Source organism: Episyrphus balteatus, chromosome 1 (genome assembly GCF_945859705.1).
Source record: "Episyrphus balteatus chromosome 1, idEpiBalt1.1, whole genome shotgun sequence".
Lineage (NCBI taxonomy): Eukaryota > Metazoa > Arthropoda > Insecta > Diptera > Syrphidae > Episyrphus > Episyrphus balteatus.
Genome location: NC_079134.1, coordinates 19,271,714 through 19,297,956, shown reverse-complemented (window position 1 = coordinate 19,297,956; position 26,243 = coordinate 19,271,714). Strand labels below are relative to the sequence as shown.

At 26.4% G+C, this 26,243-nt stretch overlaps 1 protein-coding gene across 2 annotated transcripts in view; it reads left to right on the top strand.

Moving 5' to 3' along the window:
• LOC129906309 (bone morphogenetic protein receptor type-1B) overlaps positions 1–26,243 on the top strand; it is a 237,687-nt gene that overhangs the window by 191,633 nt on the left and 19,811 nt on the right. The window lies entirely within an intron of this gene.

Below are 26,243 nucleotides of genomic sequence, written 5' to 3'. Positions count from 1 at the left end.
GGGTATTTGAGATAAAGTCCTGGAAGTTAGAAAGAGATGCAAAGAAAAATACATTATGATCTTGAAATTTTATTTTTTTTTCTGATTTTTGTATTTTTGTGCGGGTAGGTACATGTTTTTGTGTTAAAGGTTTTCCATAGATCAATCTTTTGAGACTGTCATTTTTGTAGGCGAGAAAAATCTTTAATTTATTAGATTTTGGGTACTATTTATGATGGTAGATGGAATTTTTATGTGGGAATTTTTTTTTTCTGGACTTGGTGTGAGTCTGAAATTGAAAACAAATCACTACAAAAAAAAATAGTTTTAAAGTTGGAAATATAAAAGACTACGTTAAGGATCGACGCTTAATACTTTTCAAACAATTTGTCCTAATTTTCTTGAATTCTTTTTGACTTAAAAAATCTGAAAATGAATCCAGAGCTCAAAAGCTTAAGTTTGTTATTTACCGCCTTAGTTAAATCGAAGTAGCTTGTAAAAGGTTCAAATAAGTTCCCTGATTAATCATAGTTTTAAATAATACCATCAAGAAAAACCTACTATTTTTAAGCCTTTTTATGACTTTTAGGTCTAGACTTATGGCTTCTTTTAATTGCCAAAATCTCTCATAGGAATTCCGAACTTATTACGATATTTGTTTTAATTGACTGTTGTTATTCTTTAAAAAAGTCCTCCTATTTTGCCATTGGCTTGAATTAAATAAAATTTGTATTTTAACAATTTATTCAACAACTTGATTTGAAATCTGGCTTAATATAGCTTAAAGAAATATTTATACAACGCAAAAATATAATGTATATTTGAATTTAGTTTTGCAAGTAGGTATAAATGATACAAGATTTATTTATTGCTTCTGGATTTACACGATTCATCTAGTTGATAAATTGCTATCAACCGGTTGTGGTTTGTAAATGTATAAGGCCTTACGGCTCTTATGATTTATCTATCAATTTCTCTTGATGAAAATTAATAAAATTGTAGATATTGGAGTCTGTGAACATAACTTATTTTTATTTGTTTGGAAAACAAACTTTTTCAGTATTCAGTGAAATTGTTATGAAAAACAATAAATGGCGCCCAATTTCGAAACATTTTCCATGTTTCAAATTATTTTATACACTTCAAATCGTATTTGAATTACTCACGTTGGGTGCCATTTACTAATTTTTTTGTCTACAGCGCAATTTCACAAAAACACATTTTTTTGTCTTCTAAGTAGGATATCTTATCTAAGATGAAATGTTTTTTAAAACACATGTTTTTAACTCAATAAATTGGCTTGCCAAAATTTTGTGAAAAAACATATTGTACAATCTTTTGATATAACTCTTATTAAATCTTTGAAAGATGCTTAGAAAATGATTACTCTATTGAATACAATGTAAATAAATTAATATGGAAATTTGAACCTTTCCTGGTAGGTATAGATAGAGCGCCATTCGCTGTAAATTGATAAATTGTTCTAAAGCTTTAAAACAGTTTTTAAGTCACTTACGTTGGGCGAATTTCTTTCTGAAAGAGACATATTTTGTTTTAGTAACAAAAAGTGTACTCACGTTGGGCGCCATTTTCAAGTATAATATTCTTTGTGTCTTAATTTTTCAATTCTTTATTAATCTTTTTCATAATAACTCACGTTGGGCGCCACTTATTGATTTTCCTAGTATAATAACAAAACCCACTTTAAATCCAAAACAGTCTGAGATGTTTCAAAATTCAAAAATGTTTAATTTTAACTCATGTATTTTTTATACGGTTATGGTCTTTTGAGGTGTAACAATTTTTTTGGAGGATTCTTAACCATTATTTATTTTATGCTTTCTCACAAAAGAATATCATTTTAAAGAGTTGCATATTTTTGTTCTTCCGCCTGGACCCAATAGAAATTCTGTATTAAAAATGCACTAGCTTCCATAAATGTAGTTTTCTCAAACAAGTTATCAAAGAATCCATTTTTGTTTGAACATTAAAAAAATTGTTGGTGAAATAAACCCATGGTATTACATTTTATTCCCGAAATCTAAACAGTTTTTTCCTATTCAACGTAAATTTGTTCCTTACATAAACATTATTTAAAGGCATGTGTTTCACGTTGGAACTTGGAAGCCATATTTTTAATAAAATCTCATTTAATCTAATAGAAACACAGTAGGGACAAAAAAAAAAATTGATGGCAAGTCTATAAAAATTCTTGTCACGTTGGGCGCCACTTTTGTGCAACAGATAATCAACAATCATACTTCAAATCATGAATTTCCAATAGAAATTCAAACCAACGAATCTTTTTTTCATGTTGGGCGCCACTTTTAAATTTAATCTTAATTCATAACAAATGTTCTTGAAAGAAAATATGGATAATACTTACCTTTCCTTACTCGACTTTAGATCACACACAAATTTGTTGGTTGCTGGTAACAGAAATATCATTTGGAAGCATTACTATAAGAGCTACGTTGGGCGCCATTTTTGTTCAATAGTGAATCTGCTTATATAACCAATTTCTCAACAAAAAAGAAGGTGTAAATGTTACAAATATAAACATTTTGCAAGTCTTAATTGGCAATGATTTAATCAGTCTTGTGAGAAGATGAAAAAGTTGATGAATTATCTTATTAATTTTGTTTGAAACTAAAGTAATTTATCAAAAAATTTAAAGACAAAATCAACACAAAAGAATGAAAAAAAATACATCTTTCTTCAAATTAAATCCATCATTTATACCTAATTTATTTATCTGTTTATATTTTTTTATAAATAGATATCTGCCATGAGTTGCTGATTTTTCTATTCAACATCTGAAAAATTCAATCAATACTCTTTCACTGTTTCAACCAAAAATAAAAAAAAAAAAAACAAATCGAAAAAAGATAAATATCAAGCTTCTGTATAGAATTTGGCAAATAAAAGAACCATCAAATACATAATACAAAAAAAAGAAATACAAAATAACAAATACACCTGCTTTGGAACATACCTATATCTTAAACCTACAACATACCATTGAATTTATATATTTTTTTGACAGTTGAGTAGGTATAAGAAACAGCAAAACCAAATTTTTGTACCTTTTACTTACCTTTTTTTTTTTTGTTCAAAAACAAAAATACAATACAGAAAAATGAAAGAAGAATCTGCAAGAGGCGTTCTTCTCAATGTCATCCCACGGGTGTAATAAATATCTTAAGCACCTTTTTGTTTTGTATGATGAAGAAAAAGAAGATGAAAAATATGAACCTTGAATCCTTGTCTGTGGGTTTTCAAACAAAAACAATTTTTTTTTCAATTATAAAATTAATAATTTATTTGTAATCAAAAGAATTATTGATATTTGTATAAATTCCTTTGATGTTATATTTCTGCCTGTGTCCCTCTATAATTCCAATTCAATATAGTTTCATCGAATCTTATCACAATGTAAACAAAGACTGGTGTTGTATATTAAAGCCTATAGGGGGTTTGTATTACACTTACATGAATGACAACATAGCGAGACAGAAGTCTTCATTGCATTTTATATTGTCTATCGATAATATTTACAAATAATACAATTACTAGGTATTGAAATAAGTCGTACGTAATTGCTTTTAATGATTCCAGAAATAAGACCTTTTTTTCCATAATGTTGTACACAAGTTCTTCGAAATGTAAAAAATTTAACTCTTTTTTCCTATAAAAAAAAGGAATTTAAATTTTTGTTTTAGTATTCAAAACCCTTTTGCAAAAAAAAAATTGTACAGCGGTTTTTTTCTCTAAACGTTAAAAACCGCTGTACAACTTTATTTTTTTTATTTTAAAACATTTCTTAAGTAAATAAAGAAGAAACGAAAATTGTACAGCGGTTCGTCTTCTTTCTAAAAATTAAAAAAAAAACCGCTGTACATTTTTTTATTTTGGTTCAATAACCCCAGAATAACAAAAGACAGATATATGTTCATACTTTTTTTTCTTCTTCTACAAATCCATGACTTGACCTTAACATCTTTAACTATTTAACAAATAGGTATACAATTTTTCTAAATAAAAGTAAACGATAATTCCAGTAAATTGACTTCAATTGACGTGTCTACGTGCGTCGTCTTTGTTGTTGTCGTCATCGTTCGTCGTCGTCTTCGCACATGTTCGACAAGAATTCTTCAATAAACTTGTTGTTTTTTTTTTTTTTTAATTTTTTCTTCAATACAAGGGGTGGTGTTGTTTAATATTAGCCCAGTTGGTGTTCTTCCTCGATATAAAAGACGAACATATTTTTAGAAGTTTTCACCTCTATAACTGGCTTTTATAACTTTTACTTCTTCGGTAAATGATGTGAGCCTATCACCTCCTAGAGCATGATCTTTTCTCAAACATTAAAAAAAACCTGACTTTAAAAGACATTAAGAAAAAAAAAAAAACTATAGGAAGACGACAACTTTGTGATATTTACATGTTGTTAAAGATGCAGTGTTAAAGACCATAGACATAGAGCATTTATAGTTCCCTTAGGGGAGTGTTTTTCTTTTTTTCTTCTATTTTTATTAGATTTCTGTAGACACACTTTCAACCAACGCACACGCATTTGTGCAAACATTTATTTTTTTTTCTTATTTTCATCAGGAAATTATAGATTTAAAAAAAAAGCTAAGCAAACAAGGAGGCAACCACAGATCACGTTTTGAAAGTTTATAATTACGATGAGTACGAGTTGATCGAGAGTGAATCTTGAAGTAATCGATCATTTGCATGTGAGAGTCTTTGAATAGGTTACAAGCACGGGCTTTAATTATTGGTAATATTTAAAAATTGCTTTATTTCACTCTCAAGGCTGTAATAAAGACTTAATCTAAAATTTATTAATATCCTACTTTTACTGTCAGTTCTGTTACCATACAATTTCGTTCATTCACTTAAAATATTCTTTGCTCAGTTGCATGCATCAGAATATCGTGTCAGTTTTTCAAATTTAGAATACCTAAGACGGTCTTATCTCACGTTGGGCGCCAATTTTTAAAAACTTCAATCCGTATCTTGTAAAATCAAAATGATCATGTAAAAACTAGGAAGACAAGATGGAAATATTTGCCACTGGAAAATAAAGAAATGAGAAAAATTATACAAACTAATTTGCATTTCGTATGAAAAGTGGCGCCCAACGAGGAACACAAAACAAATATGCTTGTCTTTTTTTGACCAAGAATGACGTTTTTTTGTATCTTACAATCTTAATATGTGAGGAAATGATATGAATAAACACATTTCCACTCACAAATTAACCTTATCAATTTCCCGCGTTGGGCGCCACTTTTAATTTCAATGATTTAATTCGAATTTCATTAAAAAAAACGTCTGTTTCCTCTAGATGAATAAACCTTGCTTCTTTATCATATTTGTTTAACTGAATTCAAAACATAAACTTACATTTGAAAGACGAACTTGGAAAACTGCTTCAAGTAAGAGACATTTTAGGCTTAAAGTAAATTATTTTACAAAAAAAAAAAAGCGAAAAATTTATAAAAACTTGAGATATGTAACTGATACATTTGCCTGAATTCTATAAATTTCCTCGCGTTGGGCGCCAGTTTTCATGTAGTCTAATATCGACCTTTTTGTAAAAATTAAAAAGTTTTATACTTCGTTATGCAAAAACCTGACCGGATATAAATTCTTCTACATACTCGTATTGCCTTCAAAAACCTGATTTGTATTTGAATCTAGATTTCTTGATAAAAAAAAAACCTGGAAAATAACATTTGATGAACTTCCATCAGACACCTTGAAATGTCATTTCAAATATCCATCAAAAACATCCTCTTATTATTGTAAGAAAAATCATAACTCATAATTCTTAAACCAGAAGAATAAAGACCTCAACAATGGAACTTAATTATAAACCATTTTTCTCTCATTAAAGTCCATCAATTCACAACACACAATTCCAACAAAAAGCAGCCATATTTAACACTTGGATCCTTTCATCGTTAAATTTCTTAAGAAGAAGCATTTTTTTGCTCTCTTCCAAAAAAAATATTCTTTTAAAAATTGCAGTCTCAAAATAAAACAGAAATAAATTAAAAAAAAAAAAAACAAATTCAAAAAACCATATGCACTTCATTGCGAAAAGAAATGCAGTTATTTTTTTTTTGTCCAGTAAAATCTGAACAAAAGATGCATTCATCTCTTCAAAACTAAACAAAACAATTCCGCAAAAGGAAATCCTTCGCACTTTCATTTTGTGTCGAAGAAAAAAAAAAATAAATAAATAAAAATTCAAAGAACTTTGTTCGAAATAATCAAAAAAAAATTCAAGAAAAAAAAATCCTAAAAAGAACTATATCCAATACCAGGAACAATAACAATGTTATGTGATGCAGCTGCAAATGAATCTATACTATACACACGTGTCTGTATGTGTATTTGTGTATTCTTGACCTCAAAGATACTTTTTTTCAGCAAAAAAAATCTTCTCTTTTTTTTCTGAAAAACAAAAAGGAAGAAAAATACAAAATAAAAGATGATCAAAACAAAAACTCAAAAACTCGAATACAAAAAAAAGAGAAGAAGAAAAAGAAGATAAATGGTCGAACAGACGATGACGATGGCAGAAGCAACCAACGACGATGAGGACGACTATTCTAAGTATTGTTTTTTTGTGTTTTTTTTTTTTTATTTTTTCACACACGAAACCACAATTTATTTTAAATCGTCCTCCTGTCTTCTTTTTTCTTTTTTTTTTCTTACATTTTCCACCAAAAGACTCCAAAAGAAGAAGTCTCCTTCTTTTTTTTCTTTCTTTTGGATGAAAGATGCACGAATCTTGAAGATAAATTTCGTTGGATTTCTTCTTTTCTTTTTTTTTTTTTCTTCTTAACTTGGTCGTCGCGTTATCTTTAATCGCGATGAGGTGCCACATGGCGGTTCACCGTCACCGATTATGTTTTTTTGTGTTGATCATATTTTTTGTTATTTGAACTTTAGAGGACAAGTATTGGTTTGGTGTGGAAATGTTAGAAACAATTATGGTTCTAGAAATGTTTTATTTTCCAATATTATTGACATAAGAGTTGCAAAAAGCAGTCAATTTATTAACTCAACTGAATTGACTGCAAACAACAACTAGCTCCTTTCTTTTAGATCATTGTTGTGAAGTGAGAGCAGTACAAAAATCAGGCATTCACATAGCAGTTTTTTACTCATTAAAAAAATAATTGCAACCGATTTGAAACTAGTTTGCAACCAATTTGAAACTGGTTTGCAACCGATTTGAAACTTTTTTTTATACTCTTTGACACATTGTTAAACGCTAACTTACGTTAAATCAATTCGCAATTTATCCATGTCTTTTCGAATGAAATCGCTCCATTTTTAATATGAAATTGAATTTATACATAAATCGGAAATAGACTTAAAAAATCCATCAACCAACACACAAATTTTTAAAGTCAACAAAATTCTTTCAGCACTTACTGATTCTGCTGATGGTCAGCAAACTGAGATGGTTGCTAAAAACATATTAATTTTTTTTCCTTGGCATACAAAATTGAAATTACAAAAAAAAAAATACATACAAATCTTGAAGACAGAGAAAAATCATCAATAAATCTTTCTCGTATCCGCTATAAAAAAAAGATTTAAGAAGAAAAAAACATAAAAAATAAAATATCTTTTTACCAACAAATCAATCTCGTTGCTTGTCTAAAAAGGGGTTTTAGTTGAAGAAAAAAAAAAAAAAAAAAAACAAAAATAAAATCTATCAATCCATCATTTATTACAAACAAATTTTTCAAATCTTAACGAAAAGGCGAAATACGAGAGAAAAAAATAAAATTCAATCTGATGGATTGGAAATAAAAGAAATGAAAATAAAAAAAAAATCAAAGAAAAAAATATCGATTGCAAACAAATGTTTCATTGTTTCTTGAATTCAATACCTCTCTCTCTCTCGTCTCACTAAATCTATAAATCCGTGCCTGAATGCACTTCAGAATAATATATGAGGATTATTTTACCCACAAAAAAAAAAAAGAAAAGAAAAACTTCATATTGTTGTGTAAAGATACAAATCTATCTAAACTATCTATTCAATGTGTTTTGTTTTTTTTTTTTTTTTTTTCTTTGATTGTGTAGGTGTAGATTATAAAAATGGTTTTCCAACTCACTTAACTCACAAATCCAGCCACCATAAGGATAAAAGGAATAAAAGAAAAACTTGAAAAACAATTTCAACTAATGTCCTTTTACGTTTGAGATGGTTCTCTAACTGACTGTGGAATTTGATACGAAACAACCGACACGATGGTAGTTTTTTGGATTTTTATCTTTACACAAGTATCTATGGATCTTTGTTTTGTATATTTTTTTTTTTCAGTTGTTGTTGTTGTTCTTTCTATATATTGCTTCCTTTTGAATTGTGCATGGAATAATTTAATATGAAACGAGAGAAAAATACTAAAATAAAATTCCAGTTTTTTTTTTGTAGAGAAGAGGAGTTTTAGTTGTTACTATAAGTTTGTCGTCGTCCTTATTCGAACTTCTTCCTTGATTCCCCCATCTTTCTACCACAACTTTTGCTTGTTTGTGACTTCTTTTCATTGAAGATTATGAATTTTGATAAAAGTTCTTCTTCAATTCAATACCCGACAAAACCAAACCATGCACATTGAAGATTGAAGACATTATGCTGAGTAAGATTCATAAGAAAATGCCATAAAAAAAGATACATTTTGAAGAAATAAAAATACGGATGTAGGTTTTGGTTTCTTCTTCAATGCAAGCGTTGCCACTGGCCATCCATCGGTCACCGCACTGCTGCTAAAATGTGCAACCATTTTTTTTTTTTTTTTTTTTGTATTTCTGATTGAAATCGATTGATTTCGGACGACGACGAATTGTTATTCTTCACTTGTGATGTGATTGTAATTTTTATGCAAAAAAAAAAAAAAAAAAAAAACAATAAGAGAAGAAAAGAAAAATCCTTGAAATACGAGAAGTAGAGTGCTTTAGATTTTATCAGAAATGAGTTATTGACGAAAGCTGTGTGTGCGATGCTTATACATATTGTTACGCAGCGGGCGTTTGTGCCATTTTGAGACCTTTACTTGTCATGAAATAATAAACTATGTATGTTTAGATTTTCTATATCCTCGTTTATAAGGGAATACCCATTTAAGTGGTCACATAAAATACATAACAAAGATACAGATAAAAAATACATTTAAATTGCAACTAGGTCGCAGTTACTTGCTCCAAGAATTTTCAAAAATTTGTTTTTTTGTTTTATTCGTAGTAATGAGTATCTCAACTGCAATCTCTAGACACGTTCCACAATTAGTTAAGAACCTGAATTGAGACTTTAAGTTCAAGTGTAAGAAAAATCCTCATAACAACTTGGTTTGAATTTTTTATCTACGTAGAGTCGTAGATGATGTGGAACGTGTTCACTCCTCATTTAAAAAAAAAAGAAATAAAGTTCCCGACCAGACTGTACTGACAGAAAAGTGATTTTACTTATCTCTATAAATAAAAGTACTGTGGAATCTATTCATTTTAAATCACAAAAACAAGTTCCACACACCAAGATCATCTCTAATATGTTTCTGAAATATTAAGTTATTGGATTCTTAGAAACTCTAACTAAACGTAAAAACGGTTCTAAAAAATCTCCTACTTACGATTATCTTATCAGTACATTCCACAGCTTCTATTATGAAAAAATGTTAAATAATTGCCGAAAGTTAAATTTTACATAATACCTCAATTTTTCTATCTGGTGACTCTTTCTTTTGAAACTTAAAAAAAAAAAAAAAAAAACAAAAGTTGTGGAACATTTTGGATATTGATGTGTAATTTGTAGGTATTCTTGTATTCCACAAGCAAAGTTGACAATTTCGCAGCAAATAATTCAAATAGTGAAATGCCAAACTAGCATTTAGAAGCTTAAAGTTTGGAAAATAAACAACTATAACTTGAAGAAGAAGCTGTGGAATGTAACTTCAGTTTTAGTTCCACACAAACGAGATCATAGAAATACTTCATTTTCGCACTCAAATTAAATTTTCTATCTGGTGACTCTTTCTTTAGAAACTTAAAAAAAAAAAAAAAAACAAAAGTTGTGGAACATTTTGGATATTGATGTGTAATTTGTAGGTATTCTTGTATTCCACAAGCAAAGTTGACAATTTCGCAGCACATAATTAAAATAGTGAAATGCCAAACTAGCATTTAAAAGCTTAAAGTTTGGAAAATAAGCAACTTTAACTTGAAGAAGAAGCTGTGGAATGTAACTTCAGTTTTAGTTCCACACAAACGAGATCATAGAAATACTATTTCCACACTCAAATTCAATTTCTAGAATTTAAATAAGAATACTTTTAAATAATTCTTCTTCTTCTTACGTCTTAACTGAATGTCCTTTTGACCTTTTCAATATGGAATTTTTTGTACGCACAACAAACTATTTCATGTACTGCCTTCAAAGAATTTCATTTCCGCATACATATCCTCAATTTCCTTTCTATCTTCTATTTTATTTTATGTGATTATTATTTCCTAAAGTCCAATGCGACATTTTCGTACAACGTCTCTCAGTATTTGTGTGTATTTGCCATGTGGTTGGTAACAAATCATCTATCTATCCATGAGTTCCTTGTCATAAAGTTTGAGTGGGTGGTTTAAACGGGGCATAAACGTGTAGGAGTCATCAAATGAACTGGACGCGGACGGACGCGGGCATTCTAAAAGAAACAGAGAGTGTAACAAATGCAAATGAAGCCGCCTTCTCTTCCGTCTATAGGTTTTTTTGCTAAGTCCAAACTTGGCCAACAGAGAGAGGTCTATACTTATCCAGCTGCAAAAAAATCTAACAACAACAAGACTAACCAGTAATGGTTCTTTTTTTCTATCTATATATACATTTTGCATATTCTATTTGAATTTTTTTTTTTTTTATTTTTTATTTATGGTCTATTGCAACCAACATGGTATCTCATACGACAGACAGCTTGGCTAGCGTGTATAAAGTATCTGTATCTTTATTCACGTCCGCAAAATCAAAAACAACAACAACACACTCTCAGTCCTCAAAGAGTCATAGAGCGGCATGATTTCGACGTTTTGTAGTTTTTTTTTTTTTCTTCTTCTATTTCTGACCATTTATTGACTACTGATTTATTTTCAGATTCAAAACGTTTGGCAGGAAAATTCATTTATATAGAATCTTGTGTGTGCCTGCATTTGGGCACAGAGACACAACCAAAAGCAAAGCAAATAGCAAATATCTACAAAGCAGACGCATCGCATCAGATGAAATGAGATGACTTCTCTGTGTAGCACTTACTCCTTCTAAATACCGCCGCTACACGTCGCGCGTTTTATTTATGGGTTGTATCCAAAAATAGCCCAAATGTGCTCAGATCAGAGAGAAATTCTTAGACACGTTCGTGGTGTTTGGTTGTATGTATAGAACTCAATTAATTTGAAAATTATCTAAGTATCCTTCGTTTTTGAACGACACGACGAACAATTACTTTCCTTACTTTGTTAGCTTGAGAATGTTTTTTGAGATGTTTTCGAAAAGACATACCTAATCTCCCTTCGTTAAGATTCCTGTCGCTATGCAATACCTGAGTGTGATGTGTGAGATTTAATTGCACTTAATTGCATTTGGCAGATTCTATTCTCAAAAACTCTTACATTTCTTAGAATGATAATGAGATAGAGAATGGGTAAGAGTGAGAAGGAAAATGATTCTTAAAAGTCAAACTGTCTGGCTTCTTTGGTGTGACAGATATACTAGCAGAAAATGTGTGTAAAAATGTTTTTGATGCTTTTGCATGTCGCAAAGAGCCCCCCAAAAGTACATTGACATTTTGCTGAAAAATTTATTTTTGGCTAAAATAAGACGCAACGATCTCGAAATCGCAGACTTTTGTATATGTGTGAAAATGCGGCATGAATTTCTGTTTTACATATACAAATGATTAAGTAGATCGTCGAACAAAATATACTCGCAGGCAGGCAGAATATTTTTTGAAAATTTGCGATGGCGGCAATGCTATACAGGATGTATTTCATCAATTATAGTGTGTGACGGTAGAAGAAAAAAAAAAAGCATTTTCAATTCAATTATAATATCGCAATGGCACTTAAGTTATTTTTGGAAAATGTTAAAATGTTGCAAAAAGTATTTTTGTTTTTTTTTTTTTTTTTGAAAACATTGTTGGAAAAAGTATTTGACATTTTACTGAACAAATTTTTAAAATAAGATGCAATTTTGACCTTTTACTCATGCGTCTTGACACAGATTCTATTATTATTGTCAAATATTCGGGTCGAAGGACCATTTTTTCTTTATTTTTTTTAAGTATTTGACATTTTTCTAAACAAATTTTTAATTAAAAGTGCTACAATGTCGTCTTATTGGTACGTCTTCATATAAATTCTATTCTTTAAAATTTTTACTTGCGATATAGGTACTATATATCAAGTTATGCATTCGTACAAAAAAAAAAAAGTTGAGATAACATTTTTCCATGACATTACGATGGTAGACAATGCCAAAAAAGTGGGTCCCGGAAGTCCGTCTGTCTGTCTGTCTGTCTGTCTGTCTGTCTGTCTGTCTGTCAGTCTGTCTGTCTGTCTGTATAAGGAGCTACAGCCTAAACGGATTTACCGATTAATGTCAAACTTGGTATGGAGCGTTATTTGGCGACTCTCCAGAGGGGTTTTTGGAATTAATTTTTTTGGACCAAAAATAACGGTACTTGTCATATACCGATTTTGGTAAAATTGAAATATCTCAAAAACGGCTCCAACGATTTTCTTTAAAAAATTAAAATGTTAGTTTAAAGCTAAGGTCTATATTTCAATGAAAAAAAATTTTTTGAAAATCATTATTAACGGTACCTGCCATAGAACCGTTTTTTTTCAAATTCGAATATCTCCGAAACTTCTTATTCGATTTCAACGAAACTTTTTGTGAAGAAGCATTTATATAATTTAAATATAAACCAAAAATAAAATTTTCAAAAAAATAATTTTTGGATTTTTGAAAAAATTTTGAAAATTTTTTTTTGAAAAATCAAATTTTCGAAAACGGGACATTGAATTTTTTTGAAATTTTGTTTTTAGATGTTGATTAGTGATTTCTAAAGAATGGCATACCAATTTTATTTTAAAACTTTTTTTTCCAAAAAATTATTAATAAAAAATTGTTTTTTTAAAAAACGGCTCTAACGATTTTGAAAATTTTTTTTCTAAAAATGCACGTTAATATATCAATCAAAACTGCATACTTGTTTTGGAGGGCAATTTAATTTAAGATTTTATTTTATTTTTTTTTTAAACGAATTTTAATTTTTTTTTTCAAATTTCTATATAAAAAGTCTTAAAAATTTAAGCAACTTTAACTCCAAGAGCAAGTTCGTGCGACCCAGTCGTGCATTTTATTTAACATAAAGTAGTACGAAATTGGTTTTGGTACGTCTTGACACAGATTCTATGCTTTTTTGTAAAATATTCGATTCAAAGGACCATGTTTTCTTTATTTATTTAAGTAAAAACACATGAAAATGAGTTATTGTTGTATGACAATTTACTTATGAAAATGGAAAAAATTGTGCCACCCTCAAATTTTTTATCTGAACCGTCAATCTACCTGATTGAATTTTAAAGTATTCAAGAAATTTTGTGTAACATTGCAGTCTTATCTTGATCTCCTTTGTCAAAATCTTTCCTCATTATCAAGTCGCAATAAAATAGTTTTTGAGGTATGCAAATTTTCTGAACCTCCTCCAACAAAATAACTTTTGTTTTTTTTTTTATAAATATTTATAAACAAATTATCAAAAAACAACAAAAGAAAAAAAAATATAAACATTCTTGTCTACATCTATCGTGTTCCATAATCATTTTAATCTATTTTATATTAGCAGTAAATTATTAGATTATCAGGTTTTCATCTTTATTACTTTTTTGTTTCATTTATTATAGAGCTTAACGCTTTTTAAAGATTAACCATCGCAGTATAATAGAGTAGTAGATAGAAATACAAATTTTAAATCTTTAATCAACTAGAAAGACAAAAAAAAAAAAGAAGATAAAAGTTGTCAGAAGATGCTTAGTATTGTTTTTATTATTTTGGACTGTGAAATTTTGTATATAAATGTTCCATAACTAAATTAATTTTAATTAGCAAAATTATGTATATACACTTTTTTTTTTTTTTAATTTTAGTTAATGATTCCTAATTAGTTTGAATGTCACATAATAATTAAACCGAAAAATAACAAACAAAAAAAAATTAAGACTTTTTATTGTTCAAGACTAAATTTAATCAATTAGAACTAGACGAGGAAAAGATTAGATTAGAGAACCAGGAAAGCTAATTTTCTGAGAATTTATCAAAAATTTAAATTTCGATAATTTATCGATAGTAAAAGTTCTAACTATTCCACAAACAATGCATTTAAATTAAAAACCATACGAATTAACTTCAAAAAATTCCAACGCCAAAGAAAGTGTTGACAACTTCTTGATTTCCCTCCGTCTTTTCTCCAAAATTGTTAAGACTGAATACTCTAAATTAATTTTTGTTTTTTTTGTTTCATTTAATAAAGTGTTTACACCAACGTAGCCATTATAATTAGAGATAAATTCAATGGTTTTATTGTAGGTATATTTCCCTTCAAGTAAGTATATCTTAAAGGGTATTAAAGGCGAGACTAGGTTTTAGCACTGCCACATAAAGTTTGATATTTTATATTAGTTTTTATTTTTTTTTTTTATTTGTATTTTTGTGGGAGTTTTTGAATTTTTAGTTTAAGGTGTTTTGTTTTTTTGTTTTCATTTGTCTGTTTCTCATTGGCTTGGGAATACTAATTGTTATGACTTGTAGTCGCGTCGTGGTGTCGCATATCAATTTTTATTTTTTGAGATTGAGGGTAAAGCCGTCGCCACTTGAGATTATAATGTTATATGATCTGTTGAAGAACATTGATTTTTTTTTTTTTATATTAATTTTCAAGATTTTGTTTTTAAGTGCAATTTGATGTTAAAGGAAATGATTTATTTTAAGTGGAAATCAATTATGAAGCAGATGCTTATGAGAAAGGACAAAATATTAGTGAAAGATTATGAGTAAGTTAGAGGATCAAATAAATTATTTTTTGACATCGAAAATTGGACGAAATTTAGATGTGGGAAAAAATTAGAATTATTTTGATTTTTTCAAATTGTTTCTATTTGTTTTTGTATTTTTCGGTTATAACTAAAAAAATCTTAGGAGAATTATTTAAATTTAGGTACTTAGATGAGTGGTCGATCCAACTCAATGTTGTCATTTAAAAATTTTTATTATTTGTAAATTTGGTTTTGCCTTATACACCGAAAAAAAAACCAATATCAATTTAACATTTTTTAAATATCAAATTAACAATTTTTAAATATCAGCCAAAAATGCTCTATAAAATGTGTTTTATGATATCGACGGTTAAACTGCAAAACCTCGTAAGTCGTTTTTGTCTCTTTGTTTAGAAATCGAAAAAAACCTCTTAAAAAATTTAAAAAAAAATTAAAGAACTAAAAAAATAGTTGATTTGAGTCATTAAATAAACAAATTTTTTATTTTCTTAATTTTTTTAATTGTTTTAAGAGGTTTTTTTTTCGATTTTTAAACAAAGATTTAAAAACGACTTACGAGGTTTTGCAGTTTAACCGAAAGAAAATTTTTAAAATAATAAAAATAATAAAAATGAAAGGAAAGAAATAGGTTTCATTATAATAAACTAAAACGTAAAATCTAGTCAACATTGATATTTTAATTGTCAAAGTGAAAATTGCACTTTAACAACTTTAGCTTAAAAAAATGTCAAAATGATATTTTAATTGTCAAAGTGAAATTTTCACTGTCCCACCTGAAATTAAAAAATGTCAAAATGGTATGATAAAATATCAAAATTGATATTTTAATTGTAGGACGACTTTTGTCACTGAAAAATGTTAATTTGATAGCTGTTATTATCAAATTTTTTTTTCGGTGTAGGTATCACTTGAATTCTACGAAAATAGTTTCCCTTTTTAAAATAAAGAAATATTTTTCAAATAAACATATTTTTTCCATGATTATTATCTTCTTAAAAACAAATGTAATTTTATTTAAAACTTTTAAAAATCAACAATTAATTAATATTTTGTTTTCTTTTTCTTTCAGGTGAGTTGATAAAAAGGGCAAAAACAAAAACCTTAAATGGTTGCTATTATATCGTAAGTTAAGTAAAAAAAAAATCCATATAGAAGGCATATCTTTTCTTTTCAACAAACAACAGTGAACAATTATAATAATCTTCAAATGTTTTTAATCAAGTTATTAACTAAATCGAATTTCGACTTAATTTTCAGGTTATGTAAAACAAAAATAACCAAAAATCCTAAAAAAATTACAAACTCTTTTAAATCCTTAAACTTGCTCATTTTTCTTCAAGATCTTAATACATTGTATTGCATAATATTTCAAAGGTCAAATCAAAAATCAAAACGACTATATCACGTGCTCATATTTAAAACCAATCAAAACAAAAATCTAAAATACTTTTAAGCAATCATTTCAACTATACCTAATATTCTTAATTTTTATATAAATTTCCTTAATTGATTCTATAAATAAATTGCACAATCAAAACAAAAAAACCTCTTGAAAGAAAAAAAAAAACTACAAAAACCATTGCCAGCAGCAGCTGCATCTACAAAAAAAGCAAAAAAAAAAAAAAAAATGGCAATAATTTATTTAAAATTTTCAATTAAAAGCTCACAATATTATTCGCTTCCCATAAAAACCAACGAAGACGTAACATTTTTTTGCAAAAAAATAAAAAAAAAATTAAGAAAAAAAAAACTGACCAATCCACAACATTAAAAACCCATCAATATGTCCAATTTAAATCGCCCCCAATCGATAAATAAAAGAAAACAAATTTATTTTCATTATTGATCCATCTCACAGGGTGGTCTTTATATAGTCTTTCCATAGTTCAGTTTGTCTGTGTCTTTTTCTTTATTGATTTTAGCATATTTTCATACTCAATTGATCAATATCACATCATGATAAAATCATTCAACATGCAATAAAAAAAATGTAGTATCTTTAAAACACAAACACACCCAAACCACCACCTACCTCGTCACACACTTAATCCGACTTTAATTGATCAAAATTGATTTTCAAACGATCCAAAGTCGATAGTAAAAACTATCCATCTATAAGATACAATAATAATAATAAAAATGCATCCATCAGACATGTAAATTGCAAAAATAAAAATTAATAAATATATATCTCTCCCCTCATAAGAATATAAAGATAGATATTTTATTAAGAAGAATTTGTATTATACAATGTATCTGACAATCTTTTTTCCTTGCATACAGAAACAGATACTCATCAATACACACAGATACAAAAAAAAAATATTCTCTCTGTTACTCGATTTCATTCATTAAGAAAAAGTTTGATTTGAATTTTTAATTGACTTAATGGACAAAACTCATACATTCACACACATTTTGCACATACAAAAACCCATTCAACCAGCTTCCATACCACAGCTGCTTGCTTTTGGTTGCATTCACTCGACTTGCACACTAAATATCCAATACCACATTTTAAAAATTGTAAAATTGTTAAATTTACCATATAAGTAGCAAACATTGTCAACATAAAAGTGCAATGCTGCTCATAAAAAAAAAAAAACGGGTGGGGTGAGATGTTTTGAATGACGAAGTGTATAAGAAATGAATAAGGAAAAAATAGAAGAAAAAAAAAATACGTATCTTGTTCACCTTCTAATGTTGCATGTCTACACCGCTTTAATCTACAACAAATTAGATTTTTGTTCTTTCTCAGGTAACATAGAAAATATTTTGTTGCAAGTTAACGTGGGTTGTATAGACTTGTTGGTTTTAAATATCTATTTTGCCCAAAGGGGCGAAAAATTTGGAAATTCATTAAACTTTTTAGAGGCTTTTAAAATTGCACCCACGATCCCAATAAAGTTACCATGCAATAAAATTTTAATAGATTCTTGATTGGATTAAATCATATTAACTAGGACGTTAAGTTCTACATCTTTAAGAAGAGTATATCTAATCAAATTCAAGTTTTATCTGAGGTTCCACAAGGAAACCTTATTGGACCACTTTTATTTAGTTTTTTTTTTTCTTTTAATGATATCATAATGAAAGAAATCTCAAATTCATTAACGATTCCTCATAGAACCACAACTAGTTAAAAATTTGTTTATTTCCTTGTCAAAGAAAGCTTTAAGTTATAAAAAATACCAGCTGACACTTTTCAATTTTTTGGATGAAAGTCTAAAAACATGACGAATTTTTGAATTTCCCAATTTTGTTAATTAAATCTCAAAAAATATAAAAATATAATATAAAAATATAAATATATAAAAAAATAAAAATATAAAAATATAAAAATATAAAAATGTAAAAATGTAAAAATATAAAAATATAAAAATATAAAAATATAAAAATATAAAAATATAAAAATATAAAAATATAAAAATATAAAAATATAAAAATATAAAAATATAAAAATATAAAAATATAAAAATATAAAAATATAAAAATATAAAAATATAAAAATATAAAAATATAAAAATATAAAAATATAAAAATATAAAAATATAAAAATATAAAAATATAAAAATATAAAAATATAAAAATATAAAAATATAAAATTATAAAAATATAAAAATATAAAAATATAAAAATATAAAAATATAAAAATATAAAAATATAAAAATATAAAAATATAAAAATATAAAAATATAAAAATATAAAAATATAAAAATATAAAAATATAAAATTATAAAAATATTAAAATATTAAAATATTAAAATATTAAAATATTAAAATATTAAAATATTAAAATATTAAAATATTAAAATATTAAAATATTAAAATATTAAAATATTAAAATATTAAAATATTAAAATATTAAAATATTAAAATATTAAAATATTAAAATATTAAAATATTAAAATATTAAAATATTAAAATATTAAAATATTAAAATATTAAAATATTAAAATATTAAAATATTAAAATATTAAAATATTAAAATATTAAAATATTAAAATATTAAAATATTAAAATATTAAAATATTAAAATATTAAAATATTAAAATATTAAAATATTAAAATATTAAAATATTAAAATATTAAAATATTAAAATATTAAAATATTAAAATATTAAAATATTAAAATATTAAAATATTAAAATATTAAAATATTAAAATATTAAAATATTAAAATATTAAAATATTAAAATATTAAAATATTAAAATATTAAAATATTAAAATATTAAAATATTAAAATATTAAAATATTAAAATATTAAAATATTAAAATATTAAAATATTAAAATATTAAAATATTAAAATATTAAAATATTAAAATATTAAAATATTAAAATATTAAAATATTAAAATATTAAAATATTAAAATATTAAAATATTAAAATATTAAAATATTAAAATATTAAAATATTAAAATATTAAAATATTAAAATATTAAAATATTAAAATATTTAAATATTAAAATATTAAAATATTAAAATATTAAAATATTAAAATATTAAAATATTAAAATATTAAAATATTAAAATATTAAAATATTAAAATATTAAAATATTAAAATATTAAAATATTAAAATATTAAAATATTAAAATATTAAAATATTAAAATATTAAAATATTAAAATATTAAAATATTAAAATATTAAAATATTAAAATATTAAAAAATTTAAAAATATAAGTAGATTTTTTTTCTAAAACAATAACTAACCTTAATAATTCTTTAGTTCACCATATCAACAAAATCAAGGCAAAGAAAAAAAAAATCAAAAAAATTAATCCTCAAGATTAAAACTTTTGAGTGGTGCTGACTGATATCTATACACTTAAATGCATTTATGCACTTCATAGAGATACAATTTTTTTCACCAAAAAAGTTTACAACAACAAATACCAAAAAAACCAAAAATAGAGATAATTCAGTAATTAATTTAAACACCAAAAGCAAGACGTAAAGTTTTGTAATTGTTGTCGTGTCATGTAAGCCATTTACTATAAAAAGCAAAAAAAAAAAAATGGACAAAAACAAAAAAAAAAGTAACAAGAAACCTCAGAAATGTAAGTTGAGTGATTTAGTTTTGTTGCGCTTTAGGTCGTTTGGTGGTCGGTATGCTGGTCAGCTGAGTTGGCGGTGCGTCAGAAGTTGGTTTATTTTTCTTCTATGTGAAACATTTGTATCTATCATAAAGTTATCTCTTTGCTCTAGTTTTTATTTTTATTTTTTGTAGGTAGGCGTATTGTTTTCGAACATGTGTCTTTTTGATTCTTTGTCAATAAATATAGTGTCGGGGTGATTCTGAAAAAAAAAATCAGTGAACCGCGTGCCACAGCGCGCTCGTTCCCTAAAACCACAAATTGCTTTATTTTATTTGGCATTTGTCCATTTGATTACTATTTTTCAAAAAATAGATACAAAAATGTATCTCTATCTATCTTATTGAAAGCTTTTTGTTACAAAGTTGTTTTGTTTTGTATGGTTTTTTTTTTATTTCTTGATTTATTCTAATGGAAAACGAGAGCATAGGCATAGAAAAAGTATATATGCGCACGTCTAAAGTCCATTTACAAAAAAAGATACATATGACTAATTTAAACGGATTGGGAAGTGAAATAGTTTTTTCTCTCTCCTCTCATTTGGATGAGGATATATTTTTGTATACCATATCTCGAACGAGGCCGGGTGTTTCGATATATTTATATTTTTAAGTTAAATGGATTTCGTCATATTTTTGATGTTTTTATTTTTAAACATCAAACCATTAGAGGTAGACATCACGTACCTATCCAATGTGAATGCGTATTTCTATATTTAAAAATTGTACACATTTTGATGGTTTACATTTGTCAACGAATATAAAAACTCATAAGATTGGAATGCTGCTGCTTCTGATGTGATGGGGGAAAATTTATTGCAGAAAAATATTTTCGTAAAATGTTTTCGTTTATAAAATTTTACTTTAATTTGTGGAAGGATTTATTTCTATAGTGTCATTAAATATTTTAATTTAAATTTTTTTTTTGTTTTTCTTTTATATTTTAAGAGAGTGAGTGGGCCCAAAATGTCTCATCACTTCGAAAAGCATTTACCTATTTATTTTTTTTATTTTTCACTTGGATTTTTTTTTATCGTAAATAAATTTACAGTTAAATAATTTTTCTGTAGATTTAAATCTCAGTTTTTGATTATATTTGATTTTTTAAAAAATCCAAAATCTCAAGTGGCGCCTAACGTAGAGTCAAATCAACTTATGATGCGTTCATCGAACTCTAAATAACTCTAATAAATTATATTTGTATAGATTTTATGAGTTGAAAGGACTTCAAGAACTTAAAAGATAGAGTAATGTAAAAAAAAAACTGAACCTTAAAATATCGAACAATTTAATATTTTACGTGTTAAGACACAAAATGCATCCCCAAAACCACAAAACTACTACACTTTACCTTCAATTAACATCAAATACTGTCTAGACTTCAATATATCGTAATTCAGTAGAAAGTGAACGTTGTTCCAATTTTTACACTACATTTTAAGAAAAATAAAAAAAAATAAAGTTCAAAAAATTAAAAAAAAAAAACTAAAAACAAAACTAAAAGCCTCTACATCCCACTGACATGCCCAGCTTGACGTCCTCAGTAGCATGTTGCTAAATCATGCTGTGAAATGACAAACTTACACGCACGTTGCACGCAATCATACAACATTTTTCCTCCTTTTTTTTTTTTGTAACCCAAAAGATACAATTTTGTTTTATTTTTTTTTGTTTTGAAAAATGCACCACAGCAATGCATTTCCTCTTGAATTTTCTCTGAAAATTTTTCTAAAAATAGAAATGAAATGATTGTGAGTCAAAAAAAAATCAAGAAGAAGAAGAAAAAAAAAACCTATAAAACGTTTATATTCTGGAGAAAAAATACAACTCACACATCTGTTTGTATCTAATAGAGAACGAAATGGAAGAAAAAATAAAACTCGCTTAAACAAATAGATCACGTTTTTTTATCAATAAATATAATTATTATTGGATTTTTACTCTTGGGGGCATGCAAGGCACACTTCGCATTCTCTATATCTGTCTGGAATACTGGAATAGCTACAAATTGTGGGCCAAAACACTTTACAATCAGAGAATGAATCTTATTGGGTGTTGCCGTGACCAGTTTTTTCTATGAGTAGGTTGAAATCTAAAAATAACTCAAGCATTAAATTTTTTTGTTTTACAAATATTTTAATACAAAACAAAAAAAAAAAACAAAAATTATCTAAATGCATCTTAAAGATAAAAAAATTAATGACACATTTTTTGTGTTTGTGCAGTGAAATTCCAAACAAAAACACACAAATCCCCTCAAGTATTTTCATCAGATACAAGATACAATACAATGTACTTATCACAAATAAGTTGACAGTCTCTGACGAAACATCAACAAAACGATGAGATTTGACAGATAATCAAGTGTCAAATTATGTGTACAAAGTACTTATCTCTTCTTTTTTTAATATAAATAAATTTGTATTTGGTTTTTGGTTATCTTCCTTTGAGGGTGGAATGAAGATACTTTTCCATCAGAGTTGTTTTTTTGACCGACTTTTTATAATATGTTTGTTATTTACTTTAAAGTTCTTAACCTCAAAATATCTCAGTATCTTATCGGAGAAGGTAATAATTAAATTTTTGGACTTTTTTATTATATCTCTCACCTCAGCCGTTTCCGATCGTGTTGATAGATATTTTGTTTTTATTTTTAAATGTTTTTTTTTTTGAAAATGAAACAATTTTGTTTTCTCTCTCTCTCTCGTCATATTGACTTGTTTTATATTAAATTTTGTTTCCATCCCCCTTTTTGAAAAGAATTACAATATTTATGTACATTATGAATGCATCCGTTTCCTGATTGGAATTTAAAATGAATCTGACACAGCGGCATGTCACTCAATCGCCGTTCGTTGTATTGCGGGTTGCAAACGGATGTATGATGAAAGAAAGATATTTTTGAAAGTTATAACAAAAATAAAAACACAAGAATAATCAAAAAAAAAAAAAAACATTTTGTATAGAAATTTTGTGTTATAAAAGAAAGGTATGCAGTAAATACAAAATATTCTGTCCATAAATAATAATTTATTTTTGGTTTGGAAGAAAACAGGAATATCGAAAAAAAAAAACAGAAACAAATGTGTGGGTGGTTTGTTGTTTGTTGAATAGAATATTTGTTGTGTTTTATTTTGCTGACTAAATGGATTTAAATTCGTGCCAAATTGAAAATAATGTCATGATTTAGAGAATATTTGATTGAACACAAAGAAGAAAAAAAAAAGACTAACAGGCTAATGAAAGGTATTAAATACAAGATCAAGCTAAAGATTTTATAGATCTCAAAATTTTATTAAATAGAAAAATACATTCCTGATGTTGGGCCTGAAGATGTTTTTTTTTGCTATTTATTTAGCCTAAAAAAATGTACAATATACTTTGTAATATTTGTTAATTACCCTAAGCAAAACAATTTTAAAGATCCATCGTTGGGCGCCATTTAATAGTTTTTTTTTTTAATTTTTTATAATTTCAATGTTACCAAGAACAGACATTTTGAACTTAAAAAAATCAAATATGTATAAGAAAAAATCCTATGAAAAAAATTAAGAATCTCACGTTGGGCGCCACTTAAATGCATTAATATTAAATTGGTGTAGATTAGGTTTGAAAACTGTAATGATAACAGTACTTCTCTCTAATAGCAACTGTAAAACAATATAACATTTTGTATTTGATGAATTCCATTTAAGGAGTAGAAAATCAGAAAAATTGTCAAAATTACCAATATTGGTGGATTTTCAAAGACAAATAAAACTAAATGTTACTAATAATTAAAAAAAAAAAACAATTATGAGGGAGTGCTCCACCTATAAAAAAAAAATGGGAAAATCACTTATTACGATATGACATAATCACCTCATTGAATTCTAATATAAGAATCTTACCTGCTGCCGCCTATCACAAAAAAAAAAAAAACATTATATGAGTGTCATAATTATGATAACATTCTCAATCGCCAGACCAATTCCCACTAAAAACAAAAATTCTCAGAATTAAAACTTATAAAAAAAAGTCACCTTGTTTGTAAACATTATTTTTATTGAAAAAAAAAAAACAACAAAAAAAATATGATATAGGTATCTTATCGATCAATACACCTTTTGATTAAACACAAAGCAGCAAAAAAAAAAAATGTTTTTATTTAGATACCAGAAAAACTTGCAGATATCCCACACACACAAACATTTAAAATGAAAGAATGAAATATAACAAAAAAAAAAAAGTTACCCAACATCTCGTTTGTTTCCCTGATTTTTTGTGTGAGTTGTTAACAAATCTCAAGACCTCTTAAAAAAATAAAACAACATTGACACTTTAAATGAAAAAAAAAAAAAAATAATAATTTTTTTTTATTTATGTACAACGTTACAAGTATTAATTAATGACAGTTGTAGTGACAGTTTGAATGACACTTTGCAAAATACCCACACACTGTGTGTTATTTTTACGGTTTTCGTTCGTTTTTTTTTGACAGACGTATAACTGTGACCACATTCGGTCTTGACATGGAGGTTTGTCGAATATTACTTGTTCCCATGTAACAATTTTAAAACTTTCTATAAAAAAAAAAAAAAAAAACAAGAAAAGAAGAAGTCATTTAATTTAACAATTCTAAATGTCAGTCAGTGACATCGTTGTCGTACGTCATCTCAATCGCCATCTTGTCATTACCATCATTAAACATTATTCCCAATGACAGATGATTTCAATATTTTTTTTTTCTTTTTTACTTTACAAGCAAATTACTTGCTTGGTAAGGCAGATCATCAGTTGTAAAGCAAGCAAAAGCTGAATGTAATCCTTGTGGTTTGTTGTGTTTGTGTGTCTCTTTAAATGGATTTGAATATAAATTAATTATTCCGCTATAAGTCAATTTAATGATTAAAGTCTCGCAGAAAGAAGCTAATTATTATTAATCTTTTTATTCGTTTAATTGTGTATAGTCTAATTTGTAGATTATATTAATGAGTCTCTTTGTTCGTATAGAAATAGAAGAGGCGGGCTATTTTTTAATGCAAAATATATATCTACTTAAGTGATTTCCCATTTTTTTATAGAAAAGAAGAAGATTTTTTTTATATCTCTCAGATACATTTATATGAAAATTTTTATTTTATATTAAATTGTCTTTCTGTGACTGGTTTAGACCACTCGAGAGACACACTAAATTCAAACAACTAAACCAGTAACGCCCACTTAATGGGCAGTAACTATAAGAAAGCTGTTTTTTTTTTTTTGTTAAATTTTTTAATTTCATAGTTAAAGATGCAAATTTAACCGTATCTTCCACCTCTGCTTTATTATAATTTTATTATTTTTTTTTTCTGTCTAAAAAACTTACTTTAAACTGAATAAATTTTTTTTTATTATTATTTCTTTGAAAAAAAGTTAATGAATGAATCTAACACCTGAATGGAGTGGAGATTCTATGAGATGTGTGTTTTTTGCTTTATAATATGACTCAATAGTGGAGAAACCACAAACATATATTATTCTTTTAATCATAACAAATTGATATTAGATGCAAAGAACCGGATATTTAAATCATTATTAAAAAGATATTTTGCCTTTTGTCTTTTGGAATAAATTGTTGATGATGATTATATTGGGTTTTAAGGTTCAGCATGCATAGAATAGGTTTTTTTTTCTTTTCAAATATTTATGAGATCAAAATATGTAGAAAAAAAAAATATTCATTGATTTTTGTTAAAACTTGAAATATCATAATGCTAAATTATGTATTTTTTTTTTTGAAATTTATTTTAGTTAAAAAAGGTTCACCCACATCAAAAATCAACGAGTCATTGAAGGGAGCTTAAGAAGGTTTCAATGTCGAAACTTTAACAACAATAATTAACCTTTTTGGCTTTAAATTCATTAAACTAAATGAAAACTATTAAATTATTTGTCCTTTTGATAATAAATTAGACTTAAAGTTGATTTAAATTATTGTTTTCGTGTTCAGTTTCTGAAAAGAGTCCATTTGATAATCTGACTTTTTGAACTGACTTAATAAGATTTCATAGTTA